Raw genomic sequence first — 19160 nt, 5'->3', positions numbered from 1 at the left:
CATGGAGGGCCATGTGGAGTCAAGGAGGAACAGAAGGAAAGATAGCAACAGACATACTGAGGAAGCAGAAACAGAAGTTCGTACCCAGCATGGGCCTTGATGACCATGAAGTGGTCACTGAGTGATTTCTATGCCACACCGAGCAAAGGTCTAAGCACTGAGACTTGATGGGAGCACTGAGCATCCCTCCCTAACCCAGAAAGGTCACCCAGCTAAGCCTGACACACAACAAGCAGCAGACGATACCGTTTCATTCTCAAGGCAGAACTTACTCCAGCAGGGTGAGGTCTGGGTTTGTTTTATCAGCAAGCAGGACTCAGTTTCTGAAGACCTATTTAAAATGCAGGTCCTGGGTGGGTGAGATGGTTCACTGGCTAAAGAGGCTTGCCACCAAACCTAATGACCTGAGTTCGATCCCCAGAACCCGCATGGTGGAAAGAGAATAAGTTGTCTTATTCCATGCACCTACACACAAATTAAATGAGATGTAATTTTATAAGTAAAATAAATTGGAAAGCCTGTTCTGAATCCATGGGACTGTAGGACTGACACTGACACCCCAAGCAGGGAACACTAGAAGCAAGGGGGAACTGCCTGAGCCCCCAGCCACCTCCGACGCCGCAGCCTTACAGCTATGGCAGCCCCTCAAGTTTGGTTTTCTTCCTTTGCTATTTCATGAGGACATTGGGAATCTCGGTAAACTGAAGGTCCTATACACAAAGACAGCCACACAGAGATGTCCATATGGTATTGCTTGTGGGAAGGATGAACAGATCCGACGAAGCGCCCACCCTAGTGAATGGCGCATGCGCAGGGCCCAGGCTGCAGCTCCTTACGCTGAACAGAGCCCAAGCCGCACTTGACTTTTGACCCAGCCAGACGGCTTCTAGGAACTCAGTGGGAAGCCACGCAGGCCACAGGGCACAGGGCACATGGCTGTGGTGTAATATGCATGGTTGGGCCAAACAGCCCACCAGCCTGGGTCTCCATATACAGGGAACTGAGAGCTGAATCACTGTCTCCACCATCGGAATATGCCACCTCAGAGAGGAGGAGCTGCGGGGAGCACCCCAGGTCTGCGGCGGGATGCAAACCACGTGCAGGCTTCTGATAGCATCAGAAACCCCGAAGCAGGAAGATGTGTGAAGCCAGAGCCCTTCTAGAAACACCACAGGAAAGGATTCCAGAGAGACATTGGGATGGGGACACACAAAGAGAGCAGCACAGACAAGAACCAGCAAAATTTGAACTTTTCTTTGATGGACAATTGGGACAGTAGCCTATAGTGAAGAGTCCAATGCTTCTGCCCATACGTCCACCTACACAGGCAAAGGCAGAGTGTGCTGCGACTGTCACCAAACTGTGAGAGACAGTGACAGCCACTGACCACTCTGTCATCGCTTGTTCAGTCCTCACAGCAGTGGGCAGGATACATTACTCCCATTTTACAGAAGGAAAATTAAGGCACTGTACATGACAGTAGGTGAGCCTCAGACCTCACAGCCAGTGAATGAAAGCCAGGATCTGAACCCATCCTTGCACCTGGCTTCTGCTTTGTGAATGCAGGTTCTCCGCATGACTACAGCCACATCTTCCACTCTTTGTCCCTGCGTCTGGCTGTCTCCTCCCTCTTCTCCTGTCCCCACACCCACCTCCTTCTCTTTAATCAACACTTTCAGAACAGCCCCTCAGGACACCCCATGCCTTAGATCTGCAGCCTCTTCCTTAACACTCCTGTCCCCCTGTGGTCTCCTTTGTGGCTCCTGGATTAGGAAAACTCGAGGGTAGTTTTAAGACAGTGTGTTCTTAAATCCAGCAAAACCAAAGCCAGTCTTCCAAAACAAAAGGAGACCAAGGAACCTTTTGCCACCCAGTGCAAGAGATAACACAGGTTGCACTCTGGATCAGAAAAAAACAAGAAAGATCACTGGGAAGGGACGTTTAACAATCGGAGCTATTTGAGCGAGGGCTGATATCAAAATGCAACAATGTTGCGATTCTCAGGCCAGAGCATGGTTTTGTGGGATTTGGAACACCTGGGTCCTTCAGAGATGTACATGGAGGAAGCAAGAGAGAAAACAAGGATGCCTACACCTGAGCATGCGGGGGGGTTTGGGGGTCCGGGGCAGGCTGAGGAAAGGCACATATGACCTCCAGGCGATGTGGTAAAGGCAGCTGCTGGTGGGTGGTAGGTTTCTCACTTCTCAGTGAGTCTGAACTCTCTTGGAATGGAAGGCTTGGGGGCTGGCAGAGGGATGTGGGGCCAATGGCACTGGGGAACTTTGGAATGATGGAAAGATTCTGGTTCTTGGCCCTAGTGGTGGTTACACAACTGTTAAGTGTGGTCAAGTGTCATACTGTCCACCAAATGCAGGTGAATACTTCAGCCCGTCAGCTGCAAATCCATGCAAAGGAGATCGAAATCGGGGAACAAAGGCTGGGCTAACAAAACCCAGGCGCTGCAGGCACTCCAGAGCCAGCTCCGCCCCCTGCCTATCTATTGTAGAGCCCGGGTTCCTGCACCGGTCCTCCAGGCACCAAGATGCACAGCTGGTTCTGGAAACATCTTCTACAGCCTCCCAGACTTCAGAGTTTCCCCTGGGCCTGAATGGCTTCTTTGATCGGCCTGGGGAAGCAGGTGTGAGCCTTCAGGAACCTGTGTCACAGCCTCGGCAGGGACACAGATCCAAAGGAGCCATCCACTAATTCCTCAGTGTTCACCACTGCCACATCCTAGTCAGAACCACATGGACCAGAGGAACGGTCACTTACTCAAGGCAAGTGGACCAGGTCACTCTGAGATTTAAACTGTAAAGTCAAGATCAGCCCATGAAACTGTTACCATTCTTTGGGTACAAACAAGTGTGGGTTCAAACACAACCCACAGGAACCCAGACTCAGTGCTGTGATCAGGGGCGTGACTTCCCACAGTGGGTGGAGCATCTCCTCCTATGCCCCTTATTGTCCCCTCTCCTTCCCGCATCCTTTCCTTAGACCCATCAGTAAGACAGGGAGCAGGGCACAGGGTGGGCTGGGGTCTTGGCAGCCCCCCACAGCCTAGGGGAATGCACATGGCACAGGGCCATGACTCTGCCCGGCCCACGAAACTCACCTCACCCAGAACCTGTCTCAACTCCTCCAGCTCTCCTTGGCAGTGTGGAGCCTCATTAGCCCAGCCACAGCCGCCCACGCCGTACCTGATTCAGGGAGTACCATAGTGGTGGCAACCCTGCCTCCCACCACAGCCCCTCACCCACCAAGGACCCCAGGCTTCTCACGTGGCCACCCAGAGACCCATGCAGGTGGGGCTAAGCTGAGGAGCAGGGCCCCACAGTGTAGTGTAGCCAGGTTGCAGTCCCTTCCCAGACAGGCCCACGAGGGCCAGGTGGAGTTGTCCAACCTCCTTAATTAACCAGCAGTGATTAAGAGGCCACCTTGGAAGGCCCCTGGGGCTCCAGGGGAGGTTGGGGGCCCAAAATTGGGGGCAGGGCCCCTTGGTCATGCAGAAGATTCTGCCTTTCCTCCAGCTCACATCAGAGGGCTCAGGGCCAAATAGCCCATGCTCCTGCATTAGCAGGCCTCATTTCTCTGGGCCTCAGTTTCCAAGGGAGGCACCAGGAGGAAGGAGAGCAGGGTGGTGTTGAGGTGTGATTAATGGCTGTTTGGGAGAGCAGGCCCTAGAGATGCAGTTGATAAGGCGCCCGGCTATTACACTGTATCGGGAGTGTCTGAGCTGGTTAGTAAGGGATAAAACACTGGGAGGGTTTTCCGCCCAACCCTGCCCAATGCCCTCCTGCCCCACAGATGCTCCTCCTCTAGCAAAGAAGCCAGGGAAAAGAGGCTTGGGACACACCTGAGCTGTTTTCCTTCTGTCCCCTCAATTTTTCCCCTTTTCTTTTTCTTTTAATGGACCATGGGAAATGCTCAAACACAAGTTTAGATGAGACCTTTGGGGATGTTCCCCCGAGCTGAAGCCCTAGTCCAAATCTTTTTGTTGCTGCTTTGTTTTTCCAGACAGAGTTTCTTGGTGTAGCCCTGATTGTCCTAGAACTCACTCTGTAGACCAGGCTGGCCTCAAGGATCTGCCTAACTCTGCCTTCTGAGTGGTGGGATTAAAGACGTGTATCACTTCTCCTGGCTTTGTCACCCCAACTCTTAATTCATTCCCTCAATTTATTCCTCCTCTTGCTAATTTATTCATTCCACAAGCATTTATTAAATACCTACTGTATGCCTGATCGTGGGATGGAGCAGGGTCTAAGACAGACAGGGGACTGGGCTTCCCAGGGATGCTGACCTCTGCTCACCCCAACCCTCAGGTTCCCACATCCCAGTCACACAGCAACCCCAGGACCCAGTTGGAAGCTCCTGTCTTTTTAAAAAGTATTTAGTGTGTGTGTGTGTGTGTGTGTGTGTGTGTGTGTGTGTGTGTACAAGTGTGTGAAAAGAAAAGCACTTGGGTTGTCAGGCTTGGTAGCAAGTGCCTACTGAGCCATCTTAGGCCAGAAGCCCCTCTTTCCTGCAAGGCCTGGGGTGTGTCTGGGGAGGCAGTGGAGTACCACCTGCTGGATGAGGCAGGTGAGCAGGGTTGTGAGTAGCTGGGCTGAGCGGATGGGTGGAGCCAGTGAATGGGGCCAGGGAACTAACTCAAGGTGAGCTGAGGTAAGCAGGGAGCAACTGGAGAGCCAGGGTGAGCTGGGGTGAGGTCAGGAACTGAGCTGGGAGAGTACGGGATACCACTCAGCTAGGAGGAGTGCATGGTTCAGGGGCTACCCAGGGCTAAGCCGTGTTGCACAGAAGAAGTGTCTAAGACAGTGATCTGGCCAGTGAGAGCAGCTCAGCAGCTGAATGGCGTTGAGTTGAATCACCTTGAATCAAATCATGTGAAAGCAAGGTTTTGGGTTGGGTCCAGTTGATTGGTTGGTTGGCTGTTTCAATTTTTGGTTGGTTGGTGGTTGTTTGGTTGTTTTGTTTTTTTGCCTTTTGGGTTTTTTGTTTGTTTGTTTGGTTGGTAGTTTTTTGGTTTTGCTTGTGTTTTTGTGTTTGGTTTTGGTTGTTTGGTTGTTTGAGTTTTTGGTTGTTTGGTTTTTCGGTTCTGTTTGTTTAGTTGATTGGTTGGCTGGTTTGGTTGGGTTTTGGTTAGTTGCTTGGTTGGTTTGATTGGTTGGTCGATTGGATTTTTTGGTGTTTTGGTTGGTTGGTTGGTTGACTGGTTGGTTAGTTGGTTGGTTGGTTGGTTAGTTGGTTGGTTGGTTGGTTAGTTGGTTGGTTGGTTAGTTGGTTAGTTGGTTAGTTGGTTGGTTGGTTAGTTGGTTGGTTGGTTGGTTGGTTAGTTGGTTGGTTGGTTGGTTAGTTGGTTAGTTGGTTAGTTGGTTGGTTGGTTGATTTGTTGATTGGTTGATTGGGTTTTTGGTTGGTTGGTTTTTTGCTTAGTTTGTTGGTTTTGGTTGTTTGACTGGTTGGTCGGTTGACTGGTGGGTTGGCTTGTTGGTTGACTGTTTGTTTGTTTGGTTGGTTGATTGGTTGATTGGTTGGTTGGTTGGTTGTTTGGTTGGCTGGTTGATTGGGTTTTTGATTGGTTGGTGGAGTTTGTGTTGGTTTTTTGCTTTGCTTGTTGGGTTTCGGTTGAATGATTGGTTGACTGGTTGGTTGGTTCTTTGGTTGGTTATGATACTAGAAACTGAATTTTGGTCTTCACATTGGCCAAACAAGCACTCTCTTGCTGAGTCACCACACCTGACTCTATATTTTCACTCTATATTTTGACACAGGGTCTTATTAGGTTTCCCAGGCTGGCCTTGAACTCACTCTGTAGTCCAGGCTGACCTTGAACTTGTGATCCTCCTGCCTCAGCTGTGATTACAGATCTGCATCATTATTCCTAACAAAAGTGAGTCAAACTGAGTCAAGAGAACCACTGTCCGGGACATTTCCAGGCATCTGTTTCTTAGTCACCCACAAGCTGCTACAGCTTCAGACAGATTGCATATCTGGTGATGTTTTATAAGGTCATCCTGCCTCTTATTCTGTCTCCAGCCTTCAAGGCCCTGGGTCCCCATTCCATCCCCACACCCTCACTCACACGTGACATGTAAACAAAGAGAGCTGCTAGTGCTCAACCCCGAAGGAAGCATACACTCTGAACCCCCAGAAGAAGGAAGTAAGATCAGCAGGCATCTGAGAAGGGGCCTGGGTTCTATTTTAAGGGGTAAGGGGAGCCATGGGAGGATTTGGAACTGGGGAACCCCATGACCTGCGTACATGGATGGAAGCTGCTGAATGGAGATAAATCTCTCCATGTCCCACAGGTCCAGGGTGATGCAGCTGATGGACCCAGCTGTGTCATAGGCTCATGGTCTAGCTGTAAAGGAAGCAGAATGGTATCCTTACTCACTCAGCCAAGCAGAATAGAGAACTTCTGTACCCAGGAAGGAAGTTCATGGTGTGGACAACTCCAGAAGATGCCTCAAGGGGCTCATTGGTAACAGTGGTGGCATACCCAAGCAAGGGCAGAGGGCTGTTGGAGAAAAGGCTGGGTCTTCTGGAGGCTGCCAACCTGGACCCCAAGCCAGCTCCCATGCACACAAAGCCACTCCCATCCCCAGTCGGCAATGTGGCCCTGAATACACTGAGCCTCGATCCTCCACCACTGGCATGTGCTACACTCTTGATGGTCACCTCATGCAGTGAAAGTACCCCAAGACCGCTATCTCAGAAAGACAGGGCCAAGACCAAACACCCTAGTTTCCCCTTGGGCTGGTGATATCACCTCTCTTGCCTCATTTTTCTCCTCATGCAAGGGACAGAACTACCATGCCTCACAAGAAATTGCCTCATTTGGACAGAGTGACCTCACTAGGGCCCTGAGGAAAACAGAAACTCCAGGTTTTCTTATTCTAAGCACACCCCTGCTGTGCAGCAGGTACATACTGAGGGGTCTAACCTAGTGACCTCCTCACCCTGATGCAGCTCATAGGCCAAGGACGTTCTCAGACACTCAAGCTTGGCACATTGTGTGTGTGTGTGTGTGTGTGTGTGTGTGTGTGTGTGCGTGCGTGCATGCACATTTAGAGGTCAGATGACAACCATGGATATTGGCCCTCACCAGCCACCATGTTTGAGATGGATCTGGTTTTGCTCATCACTGTGTATGCCAGTCTGGCTAGCCCCTGAGCTTCAGGGAATTCTCCCGTCTCTGTCTCCCCTTCCTCCATAAAAAGCTCTGGGACCATAGGGCATGCTAATGGGTCCAGTTTGTATGTGGACTCTTAAGATTTGAACTCAGGTCCTCATGCTTGTGTGCCAAATGCTCAACTCTCAAACCCTGTGCTTAGCCGCTTGGTATCTGCCTGCCACCAGGGTATGTGCCTGCTGTGAGGACACACAGCTCACCTCAGAAAGTCAAGCCAGCTCCAAATGAACTCTGTATGGAGACCAGCTCAGAATCTGGGAAGCTGGGATTTGCACCCAGCCCCATCAAAAGCCAAGGCACCATCACTTTCCTTCACACTGAAAAGACAGAAGGATGAGTTCCAAACTCCAGCACCAGCTCAAGCAGCGTATCTTCTGGCTGGGTTCCTTTGTCTGTCTGTCTGTCTATCTGTCTGTCTGTCTCACTGAACTATCGCAAGGCCTGGAAAAGCCACTCGGCATCAGGTCTCCGTTCCACAAGAAAAAACAGACTTAGCATGGAAATTTGACCCACTTCACAGCAAGACAACAACAGAACTGAGAGGCAAGCCCGGGAAAACCACTCCCTAACCAGATCTCTTCCCTGCACTCCCTGCACCTCACTTCCTCCATGAAGCCTGCCAAAGGCACAATGCTTCCGAGTGGCTTTGGTGTCGGATAGATTTGGTGTTCAATCCTGGCAATGCTCATTTGCATCCCTTTTGGTTTGGTTTGGTTTGGTTTGGTTTGGTTTGGTTTGGTTTGGTTTGGTTTGTTTAAGACAGGGTCTCACATCCCTGGCTCTCCTGGAACTTACTACGTAAACCAGGCTGGCCTCAGACTCATAAAGATCCTCATGCTTCTGCCTCCCAAGTGCTGGACTTAAAGGCGTGTGACATCGAGCTCACTTGTTCATCTTACTTAACATGTATCCTTTGGTACTCATCCTCACCCCCCCCCATCCCTGGTGCTTTTCCATTCCTAGGGCACCTCTCCCAGTGTGCCCACTAACAGCTGCCTCTCCATGGAGCAACTCCCCCAGCCACATCCCCAACGTGCACCCCCTCTGCACCTGGGTGAACCTGCCCACACACTCCCTTGCCTGGTGCAGTGGCTGCCAACTTTCCCAGGAGTCCTTGTCTGGCTTGCCCGGGCTCTCCCACCAGCCCAGCTGCGACCGCCCCCCCTTTTCGGGAACTCCAGGCAGAGCCTCACTACCCCGTGATAATTATCTAAACCCTCATGTCCCCAGCCCTTGGCTCATGCCTGGTGACTTCAGTCCTCAAAGCGAGGGTGAGTAGGATGGGGAAGCTGGGGAGATGGCTCTGTGGGATGACAGGGGCCCCTGCCTGCCTGTTCCCTGATGGGAGCCCTGGCGACTGGGGAAGGCAGTGGTTTTACTAAGAAAACAGAGAACAAAACAGGCAGAAGGTAGAGGCTCACAGCCCGGGTGAATCAAGGCTGAGTGGGTGGCTGGAGGGAAGACTCCATCAGAGTGTTGAGTGAAGAGAGGTCACGAGCCAGGAGGGCCAGGGGCAGAGCACCTGAGCAGGGCCTGAGAGACTGCACTCCAGTGGCAGCTCAGACCTCCCAGCCCCCACCCGGCCCCCTGTCAACAAGTGTACTTACATCCACTTAAAGGTGCTCAGAGAGGCAAACCATTTGGCCCCAGGACACACAGCACCTGTGTATAGAGCTGGTGCTAGAATGGACGTGCTCGGGGTGGGCTGGTGGCATACGCCTTGCTTGGATGCCTTCCTTGCTGAGAAGTTCATCCTACACAGAGAGAGTTTTCCAACCCTACTTCCTCCCCAGTTTGAATTTAATAAAAACCGGCCTTTCTCAAGGACCATCCCATGCTGGTCTTAGGAGACCTCTCTACCCTGGCCTTAGGCCAAGTGACAAACACATCCTAGGCCCTGGGAAGACAGAAGCAAAAGGGCAGACAAGGTCCCACACGACGACACTTGGCCAGTGTTCTGTAGGAAAGAGGCAGACATTAACATGCAGCCCTCAGAGACACACGTCCACAAGGTGCTCCCTGGGAAACTTCAGCAACACAAGTCATCGTCTGAGTGGTGGTGGCAGAGGCGATGGCAGAGCACGCCTTCAGTTCCAGCACTCTGGAGGCAGAGGCGGGCAGATCTCTTTGAGTTTGAGGCTAGCCTGGTCTACAGAGTGAGTTCCAGGACAGCCGGGGCTATGCAGAGAAACCGTTGCCACTGTGTGGGATGGATGATGCTCCCTAGCTCAAACTTCCACTATGCTTCCCATCCTCAGGATTTAGTGTGACACCATAATAAAGCCACCACACCTCTCAGGGGACGTCTGTGTGACCTTGTCCCCAGTCCCTCCACTCTAGCCTCTCATGTTCTTTGGACATATCGCCATCTTCTTAGCTCCACCTCCACCTGAAGAGGGAGTGCCCGTTCCTTTACAGCTGGCCAAGGTTTGCTAACCCTTCCAGTCTCTGCCCCGCCCTCTCTCTTTGTTCTGGTTCCCTCTCTCCCATCTCTATGAAAGACCACGCGAAATGGAAAGAAAAAAAAATAGCCAGGAAAAAAGCATGAATCATGTGTTTACAGGCACTAATTAATTACTAAGCTCAAAAATCCAATTTCCATTCTTTCTTTTCCCCGTCTTTGCCCTTTGAGAATGCTTGGAATCTGCGTTCTTTCCCAACGCAAAAGTATGTCAATTCTATTTTTAGTAAAAGCACATGATGGCTTAGCCTGTTATTCAGTCTCCCGCGTCAGTGGGGAGCTGGCCACAAGTACTGGATGCTCTTCGAGTTGGGACCCGAGAGTCTGGCTGGCCCGCACTGGCCAGTTGGGGTCAGAGTGACCCTAGCAAGGTCCAGGACTCAAGACCTCAATGGGATTGGACATAGTTCAAGGATTCCAGGCTGCAGTTCCTCCTCCTGGCCAGGAGAGGCGCTATGAGTGAGGAAACTAAAGATAGAATCTCTGCTCCCAGTTGGAGGAGCCAAAGCCTTTCTGGACTAGGCAGCCTGGGCTTTTCAGCATTTGGACACCCCACCCCCTCCATGTCCTGTGTTCAGGAGGTGCGTGGTAGGACGGACAACAAGACTCTCTCCTTCCCTCCCTCTCTGTCTCTGTCTCTTCGTGTGTGTGTGTGTGTGTGTGTGTGTGTGTGTGTGTGTCGTGTATTCATGCAGGACACACAGGATGGGATGGGGTGGGGGTTGGAGGTAGGATCCGGCACCCACTTTCCTGGATTCATCATTGGTTCAACAGGACAGGACAGGCTCTGTGCTCTGTGTAGCCTACAGTGCTGACCCTCCTCCACCAGCTTCTGTCCCCACCACCACTTCCTCTCTACTGGGACTCAGGCTGAGGATCACTGCCCTGAGATCACGGGGCTAACTTTCAAAATGGCAGCTTCCAATCTCTTGAGCTTCTCAAACCCACTCTCCAACCCTAGCCCCACAGTTCTTCAGCTATAAGAACCTGACTCTACCACCTCTAGGGAATCAGAAAAAGACGATGCTAACAAATCCTATCACACAGTTGCAAAAACACCAGCTATGCAGCCAGGGACTACCTGCGTGTCAGCATGATCCCTCTGTCCCCAGTGCTTACACGCCAACCTGAGTCCAAGGCTCACTGTGTGCTCAGTCACTTGCCTCTTTGAACCTCATGGCTACTCTTATAAATGAGTCCCAACTCTACACCACGGCAGAGCCTCAAACTCAGTGGCCCACAGCTCCAGGCAGAGACGTTCAAATGAACTGGCAGGAGGCAAATGTGACCCTGGCCTGGCTAGTAGGGACATTACTCTCTTATCTTCCCACTGCTCCGGAAACCAGACTGTGGCCTGATTTTCAGCGTCGGCCAAGCATGTAAACTCACAGCCTATAAGCCCCATGCCCCAGACCCAACACATCTCCAGGCTGGCCTGACCTAGGGGCTGCCGGTTGCAGTCCTGAATGTCAGGTAGAGATGACTCCTAAGGTCTTGCAGCCTGGGACAGCCTGGGATGGGGCGGACAGCATGGCCTCACCCCGGCCATGTGGGGGTAGCTATTATCCCAGCTTAGGGAGGGCCTGCTGGGCAGGACTCCCTGGAGCTGGGCTGTGGGCTGCCGAGCTTCTAGGCTCTTAATTAAGAAGGGTGATAAAGATCTTGGTGGAGTGTGCGGATAGGTGGAGAATGCCTTAGCTAACTGCGGGCCTGATTATATCTATTGTAAGAAGCACACGCGGGATATCAGATTAGCACTCTTTGTGAGCCCATTATAACACTGTATCATTAGCGCCTGGTCTCACGAGCCACACACGGCCCCCTTCCTTCTCCCTCTGACTTAGCAGACCACTGGCAAAGCTATCAGGACTGTCCTGTTCTTGTGGTGTCCATGCAGGCCTGTCACTGACCTACCGGATGAGGCGTTCTCCGCTGGCCCTCTCAGGGAGAAGAGACCAAAAATAAAGAAACAAAGCAAGCCAGGGTAGGGAAAGTGTGACAGGGGTTGGGTGAGGGCACGGATGGCACAGGCACCACGACCAAGGCATCTCTTAGAAGGACAATATTTAATTGGGACCAAGCATATTCGAACCACCAGGGGGGCATGACGAAGAGAACTAGGAAGCAGCCAGCTGACCCTGAAGGAGGGTGACATCTGTCGCTGGCCCTACTCTCAGTCAGAAAAGCTGTGCTGCAGTGGCTGGACTGCCAGCAGCTCCTACCCCATTTCTGTTTCAGCCAGTGTCTGTGGAAGGCTGTGGAGTACCATGATCGCAGCAGACCGCAGTCCCCATACTGAGAAGGGTGACATTCCCAGGAGGGACAGGGACATCAAACAGATAATACGGTGTATAAAAATGATGTCAACTCACAGGACACAACAGTGCACACCTTTAATCCCAGCACTCAGGAGTTAGAGGCAGGAGGATCTCTGTGAGTTCAAGGCCAGCCTGGTCTTCAGAGGGAGTTCCAGAACAGCCAGGGCTACCCAAACAACCTATCTCTAAAGCCCCTCAGCCCCCCAAAAAAGAAAGTGGCAACAAAGAGACCTTGGTGGCTACTGCCCTGGGATGGGTGGGAGAGGCAGTAGATCTGGAGTCCAAGGTGAGAACTAGGGAAGCCTGGTTGGCTTCAGGGTGACTTTAAAGACAGCTCAGTTAGTACAGGCAGAGTAAGGGCTGGGTCCTGCCTGGACACCAGGCCAGCTGGAGCCACCATTGCCCAAGGGTGGCAGGTGCTGGAGGACCCAACACCCAGCCTGTCCCACTCCCAAAAGCCCCCTTCAGGTCCATCTAGCCTGAGGAGGAGTGAGGAGCTGGCCCCACCCAGGCCTCCAGGCAGGAAAGGGGCAACGGGCTGGCCCAGGATGGCACAATGCCTAGTGAGTTCCTTGCTTTATCAACAGTGGGGAGAGAGAAAGGGCTTTCGCAACTACCCCAGCGGGTGACCACAGGAGGCTACAGGAACATCAGGACAGGTCACGAGTGTCTCTCTAAACCGTGGAGGTGACCGTTCTGAGCATCCATCCAGGATTGAGCTCTTGTGGTAGGCACCTAGCCTCAGCACCCACAGACTTCAGCTCACAGCCTTGATGGCACATGAGAGGTAGAAGTGGGGAGGAACAGGGGTCAAGTTCGTGCTTGGCTCTGTAAGACCCTGCCTCGAAAACAAACACTCATGGGCAAGCAGGCACTCATCAAGAAGACACAGACAAGAAGACAGGCAGCCCAGATCTTGGAGTAGCAAGGACTTGAACCCAGGCTACCCTGTCCCAAGCTTGCTCTCTTCCCAGGAGACCACAGATGTCTCTAAAGCCATTTCTGTCTATATAAAGTGGGGACAACCACAGAACTAGTGCCCCCCACCCCGGGGCTGGCCCCCATCTGGGAAGCCCATAGGCCCCAAGCTGTGGTTATTAAGTAGGGTGGCTCTTGTGGAGTGCAGAGCTGTAGTCTGTACCCGGGACACCCGGAGCCCCTCCCAGCTGTGGAACACATACCCGACACTCTGCCCAGACAGGTCCCTCCCTCCACAGCCTGCTCTAACCTGAATACCAACCACCACCACCTCCTCCTCCTCCTCCTCCTCTCCCTCCTCTTCTTCCTCCTCCTCCTCTTCCTCCTCCTCCTTCTCCTCTTCCTCCTCCTCCTCCTCTTCTTCCTCCTCCTTCTCCTCCTCCTCTTCCTCCTTCTCCTCTTCTTCTTCCTCCTTCTCCTCTTCCTCTTCCTCCTCCTCCTTCTCCTCTTCCTCCTTCTCCTCCTCTTCTTCTCTGAGGTCATGGTCTGCGCCCCCACCCCAACGTTGCACAAGGCCGTGTACAAGCCTCAGGTGTCATAGGACCCGTGGTCACTTCAGAGTGCAGTGTCTGAGGACAGTGCTGTGAGAGTGCCATTCCGGGGAAGGTGTCAGCATGGACTGTCCAGCTGGGGTCTCCATTCTCACCCAGGCCTTCTATCTCGCTCCCCTCCCAGGGCTCTCCTGCTCTCCATCCCTGTCTCTCACAATATCTACTGGGTGAAAGAATTTGGCTGGACGATGCCCCTGCCTCACCTCCACTCCCCACCCACACCCACTGCCAAGAGCACTCAGGGAACATAGGACAGCCCCAGGGAGGCTGGAAAAGCCCCTGTTCAGGGGGCTCCACAGCACAGGGCTAACTAAATCCTCTCAGTGAGTAAGTGTAGCCACCCTCAATGATTCGCCTAAGTTGGACCAGACCCTCTGAGCCTTCAGTGGTAAGCCAAGGCTGGACATGGAGGGCACAGGTGGCACGGTGGCCAGTCAGATGAACAGTTCTACCGAGAAGCCAGGGAGCCCCTGGGAATGATTTCTGTACTCATTGGAGTTGTGTGTGTGTGTGTGTGTGTGTGTGTGTGTGTGTGTGTATTGTTTTTTTCTTTTGCTTTGTTTTTTGAGAACAGGGTTTCTCTGTGTGGTCCTGGCTGTCCTAGGACTAGCTCTATAGACCAGGCTGGCCTCAAACTCACAGAGATCTGCCTGCTTGTGCCTCCCAAGTACTGGAATTAAGACATGGGGCACTACCTGGCCACTTTCTTCAGTCTTGAGTGGTTATGTAACCTTTCTCCGCCTTGGCCTTGGCCAAATGTAGAAGAGATGACCAGTGCTTCAGTAGCTATCAAGGCACTGTAAGGACCTGGGCTGGGTGTGGATGGAAGAAACAATGGCCTTGCTCCCAACCTCCAACTCGTCCTGCTATTTCTTTATTCAGTCATTCAACAAGCATTTATTGAGCATGCACTGTGGGCCAAGCCTTGCAGTGTGCACTGGGAACACTCCAGGAAGGCAGTGAGCAGGATTCCTGCTTTTCATTCTAGGGTGGGGGACAATTTCAGCTAACTCCTTAGTCATCCTCTTTTGTGACAAGGGGGTTGGGGGACCCAGAGGGCTACGAGGACTAAATCAAAAAGCAGGGAGCACCTGGAAAGTCTCTCCGCTGGGGATGGGTCTGTTTAAGTTTCCAGAAGCAGAGTCTAAGTCACGGTTGGGGTGAATGCAGTTCATCGAGGACCTGCTTTGGGGAGAACAGGGGAGAAGGCCACGACTGCGCTGACAGAATGGAGCTCAGCTGCAGCCAGGCGTTTGAGCCTCTCTACTCAGGAGCATGTCAGAGAGTGAGCAGCTAGGCCCCTGCTCCCAGGCGAGGGGCTCCTGTTCTCAGAGGTCACCCAACAAGCCCCTAGATGGCAGTTTGGAGGTGGGCCCAGGAGTCTGAGAAAGAGTCCGGTGGTCTGCTACTAGAGGGTCTCCCAATCAGAGAGCCCAGCTAGGTGGGGGGGGGGACACACCAAGTGGAGGAGGCAGCCTCCAAATCACCCTGAGGCTAGCAGGAGTCGCTAAAAGAACCCAGGCAGCCTCAGCTGGAGGCAGAGGGCAAGTGGGGTGGGGTTGGGGACAAAGTAGAGGGAAGGGAAGGGGAATGGGAAGGCAGCCTGGGAAGGGGAGGGAGGGGGAGGAGGAGCCACCCACTTCAAGGTACAGCATCTGTAGGTTGTAAGGGTTAGTCTTTAAGGCAGTAGGAGCCACAGGAGGCTCTGGAGCACGGGAGGGTCATGATCCAGTTGTGTTTCGTCAGGGCAGTCTGGAGCACAGAGAGCATAGGAAGAAGGCTGGGAGCGAGGGAGCCGCTGGAGGCTGGAGGACTCATGGGTGATTCACTCAGAGACGCTCCTGTTGTGGCAGAGGTCGGGGTGGAGACCGGGTGAGTCGGAGCTCAGCCTGGCTAGAGGCTTTGACTGCTGCCTATGAGCCTGGGGAGGGGCCCTCTCCGCACAACCCAGAGAGAGAGAGAGAGAGAGAGAGACAGAGAGAGACACACAGAGAGAGACTTTAAGGCAGTCTTGTGTAGCCAGGCTGGACTAGAACCTATTATGTTCCCCAAGGGTGACCCTGAAATTCTGATTCGCCCACGACCACCTGAGAGCTGGGATGATGGGCATGCACCACCATACCTGGTTCATGGAGCGCTGAGGACTGAGCCCAATGTTGGCTACATGTACTCTAACGACTGAGTCCCAGCCCCAGAAACTCTTGACACTTCATCAGATGTAAATCAAGGAGTCACGATGGATCAGAATGGGCTTAAGCCTCCACACCCCTCACCCCTCACCCTCATCCCTCATCCCTCATCCCTCACCCTCACCCTCACCCTCACCCTTCACCCCTCATCCTCACCCTCATCCCTCATTCCTCACCCTCATCCTTTACCCTCACCCTCATCCCTCATCCCTAACCCTCATCCTTCACCCTCACCCTCATCCCTCACCCCTCACCCTCATCCCTCACTACTGCTTCAGTTGGCCCCAGTCACTTGTAAAGCCCCAGCAATAGCTGGGCCTGACAGTAGACAACTCTAATCCCAGCTTCTCAGGAGGCTGAGGCACGAGGACCATGGAGCAGAACCTGGGTTCCATGAGACCCTGTCTTTAAACGAAATTGAGAAAGTAAAGTAAGAAAGTAAAAATAACACGGAAAAGGAAGGAGCCAGCAGCCAGGTGTGATGTTTCACACCCGGGATTCCAGCACAGGTGCAGGCAGAATTAGGAATTCAAGGTCACCCCTGGATATGTAGTGAGTTCAAGGTCAGCCTGGGCTAAACAAAACCAACACCACTCAGAAGAGAGCAGGGGATGCTGAGCTTTGGGTAGGAGAGAGGCTGGATAGTCCGAGGAGTCTGAGGATCCTGAGAAGCACGGGCTTCTCTGAGTCCCTGCTGCTGGGGACTTCGAGCTGAAGGATGTGTGGCCTGACCTCGGACAACTGGGAAGAGCTTGGTAGGGAGCACAGCCGGTGCCAAGGATCTGTGGTGGGTCGAATTCGGAAGGTTCACAAAATAGCAGCAGGTCAAGCCAGCTGCCATGGCAATGTGGAAAGGCCTGGTCTCAGAAAAGGCAGAAGAAAGGAGCAGCAAGCCCCAGAGGAGGCCAGGAAGGAAGGCCAGAGCCCGGGCCCCCAGGCAAGGGGGAGGTTAGTTTACACAGAAGAAACCACAGAAGCCATTAGCAAGGAGCTGAGAAGAGCTGTCAAGGGGGTGTGGTAGTTCACGCATTTGAAGGCTCTAGGACAAAAGGACATGTCTGCCCTGACACACAAGGCCCTGGGAGTCCAAGACCTCATAGGTCTATTCACCGGCACCAGGACCTCCTAGAGAACATTCCAGACTGTGATTACCTCAGTGCTGAGGCCTTTCCAGTTCCCCTCTCAAGAAGCCCCCTGGAGAAGCAACCACAGGACCAGGGGGATGGGAAAGACAAGGAGTGACCAGTGTCTGGAGGGCCATGCCCATGACACTGAGTCCCCACATATGGTTGCCTCTTCCATTCCCAGTGGGCATGTGGTGCCCACACCCTTCCTACTGTGTGCACCCACCCCGCCCTCGCTGTACACAGTTCAGCTGCTACCCCCTAGCTGACCTGCCTTTCTCCCTGTTTCTCTATCTCTGTCCCCCAACCCACCTGATCCCCGGTCTCCAGCTTGAGGTCTGAGTAGATACTCTTCTGGCTAGCCCCAGGGGCACAGGGTAGAGACAGGCGTCTTCTTCCCAGCCTCATTCTTCTAGGTCAACCCAAACCAGGACCTATCACTCTGAACCTGCAGGGCTTCAGGAAGATGAGGCGTGGCTCGGGTCCTCTTGGGAACTCAAGATTGAGTAGGACCAGTAGGTCTGAGCCTCCCCGGAAGGGCCCCCATTCACACTTGAGGAAACCAAAGCTCAGAGAGGGCACACCACTGGCGTAGGGCCACACAGCTAATTGCAGTCAGAATATGACCCCAGGGCCTTGGGCAGGGCTTCAGAGAGACTCGCTCCCCCTCCAGCCCCCAGCTTCCTTCTGCAGAGGCCACTGGGCCTCCTGTCCTGGGAGTTCTTCCAGAACCATCCACGCATCGCCTGCTTCTCACACAGGTAGAGAAACAGTTCACTCTTTCTGCCCCTGCACAGTGACTGAGATACCAGAAAGTTTGTCTGGCTGAAAGCTTCTACCTCCGGGCCCACCAGTAGCCTGACAGCCTCCACCGGGCCTCCTCCCTACATCTTAGTAGAAGCCAGTCTTCTCCGGTCCAGGAAGTGTCAGTGATTCCTCATATCCCTGTACACATATGTGCACACATGTATATGTACACATATGTGTACTCCCACACCTCTGAGTCTGCTAAGCTATAAGACAGAAGAATCATGGGACATGGTATGAAATCTTAATGAGGAGCAACAGGTGGCCTTGCCAAACTGCAGGTCTCTGGGCTCTACTCCAGACACCCCCAGAACAGAAGCCCCCAAGCTGGAGGTGCCTGGCAGTGACCATCAGTAAGAGTCTAGAGTGGGACAAGTGGTGGACAAGGCTAGGTCTCTGACTGGAAAGGCTCTTGGGGTGTGGAAGGCTGGAGCCTCAGCTCTCCTGAAGCCCTTTCTTCTTGTCTGTGTATGTGCTGGGGTTCTCAAAGGGTGGGGGGTTAATAAAACCAGCGATGGAGAGCTTTGACCAACTGGGATGGGAAGCAGACCAAACAGCAAGAGAGGACCACACAGCCAGGAGCCAGCTCCTGGGATGCAGAAGAAGGGGTGCTGGGAACCCCCTAGGGGTCTGATCCTCTTCCTGCCCCTCCCAGAAGGCCAGCCTTCCATTGGAATCACCCTCTTGCCCACCCCACCGGCCCCTCCCATTCACCTGTGCATTGCTCCAGAGAGTTGTCTCCCTGCCCTGAGGCCCTGCCTGGGGTTAGCAAGGGGGTGGGAGTGGGGGAACCAGAGCTCCCACACTGAGAGGCCACCTCCACCAGGAAGCCCAGCGAGGCCCTCTGCGAGGCCTCCACAGATCCTCTGCCTTCCCAGGGATTACTGAAAAGCAAATCTCCTTGAGCCTTTGGATGGGGTGGAGGGGTAAGAGGAGGTGGGGAGCTAGGGGGGTGGGGGTAGAAGGGTGGGGGGTGGCAGGGGAGCAGTCAGGGGAGCATATTCTGCTTAGGAACCCATGACCACATACGCACCCCACTCCTGCCCCTCCTCTCCCCACTACAGCCTGGCTACATAGTGAGTTCCAAGCCAGCCAGGGTTACAAAAGGGAGGAGAAAGAACTCCAGTTGTTTGATATCCAGTTCCCTGGGTCCTACAAGGGCTCAGGGAGGTTTGGTGGGGTGCAAGCGTCTGAGGTTTACTCATTCACTCACCAGCCAGCTGCTCACTGACACCCAGCATGTGACATCCTAGGGCCCCCCACTCAGAGGCATGACTGACATCTGGGAACCCGGAAACGTGGTGACATGGTTGGTGTGAAGCTACCACAGCACTAAGAAGGCGGCTTTGGGGGTGCTGGAGAGGTTAAGAGCGCTGGCTGCTCTTTCAGAGGACTTGGGTTCCATTCCCAGCACCTGCATGGTAGTTCACAACCACCTGTCACCCCAGTGTCAGGAGACCCACCAGGCCGCACACAGCGCACATACATACATGCGTGCAGTGTACTTTCATGCAGGCAGGCAGAACATTCATAATTACGA

This window comes from Rattus norvegicus, chromosome 3, assembly GCF_036323735.1.
Source record: "Rattus norvegicus strain BN/NHsdMcwi chromosome 3, GRCr8, whole genome shotgun sequence".
NCBI classification, from domain to species: Eukaryota; Metazoa; Chordata; class Mammalia; order Rodentia; family Muridae; genus Rattus; species Rattus norvegicus.
This window is presented reverse-complemented; position numbering follows the sequence as displayed.